The sequence below is a fragment of the Poecilia latipinna genome, unplaced genomic scaffold (genome assembly GCF_001443285.1).
Source record: "Poecilia latipinna isolate Pla-1442-1.1 unplaced genomic scaffold, P_latipinna-1.0 Scaffold9393, whole genome shotgun sequence".
Classification (NCBI taxonomy): Eukaryota; Metazoa; Chordata; class Actinopteri; order Cyprinodontiformes; family Poeciliidae; genus Poecilia; species Poecilia latipinna.
The window spans coordinates 1-945 of record NW_015122009.1 but is presented as its reverse complement, the minus strand read 5'-3'; the positions used below and the strand labels follow the sequence as shown (position 1 = coordinate 945).

General features: G+C 46.7%; 1 long non-coding RNA gene across 1 annotated transcript; it reads right to left on the bottom strand.

Annotated features, from left to right (window-relative positions):
* Positions 1-74: 74 nt before the first annotated feature.
* LOC106944419 (uncharacterized) lies at positions 75-750 on the bottom strand. The gene is made up of 2 exons (XR_001424277.1): positions 288-750; positions 75-177 (listed from the first exon to the last, which is right to left on the bottom strand). It is a non-coding gene; the product is annotated as an uncharacterized LOC106944419 (long non-coding RNA).
* Positions 751-945: the final 195 nt, after the last annotated feature.

The following is a 945-nucleotide window of genomic DNA, read 5'->3' as shown; positions in this document are numbered from 1 at the left end:
TCTCTTACCCCTCGACCCTAAAACAAGTACGCAAGAAGAAAGTTAGCCCCCAGGGTTGGTGGGGGGAAAAAAAAAAAAAAAAAAAAAAAAAAAATGTGAGCAATATAATCAATCTTCACCAATTTTCCACTTCTGTTCTCCAAGGTGGGATCCAGCGCTTTCCAGGCCTTTGACCTTCTGTGTGGGCGGAAAAACACACACACACACAGCAGATGAACTATATCTTTGCGCTAAAAAAAATCAGTAGGTCGAGTCGATAAAGACGTGCGCTATGACATTAGACTCACACAAGGTTGTGTATTCCCCCACAGCTCGTAGCCCCGTTTTGAGGTTCGACCGCTCAGTTCAGCACCTTGGACAGCTAAAGCCACTCGGTTATGTAACACTCAGCGGGGACTGAAAGCTCGTTTCTCAGCCTGCAGCAGTTATTAAAAAAAAAAAAAAAATAGAGCTGCAGAAAGATGCCGTGTAAGCGAGGCCTCTCGGATCGTGCAAAAACACATCCGAGTTTGTAAAAATGCAAAACGTAAATCAGCACCCCATGAGTCGCAGTTCCTCCCGCATCGGTGCATCAGGATAAAAACGCTTTCATTTTAGGCGGAGAAGCCCGCACTGCCTGTCGATCTGCTCAGAAACCTCCGCCTCCGGTGCTCCTTACACGAATAGAAAATATGCGCACAGCTCCCGGTGGTGTCGCTAACGCTGCGCAGCGCAAGATGCCACGAACAGGAAAAGGGCGAAGAGGAATTTCCTCTTTTCCCCTCCCTCCCTTATCTCGTTTGTTTATTTAATCGGTCAGTCTACCTTTCCATCAAGTCGCTCCTCCCTCAGCGAGATCATTGATGCGGTTTTTCGGCACACGTCGCATCCCACGAAGATATTTTAAAGGGGTTTACACATCAGCTCTGCTTTAAAACCCCAAATCTAGCTACAAAAATTCTAATG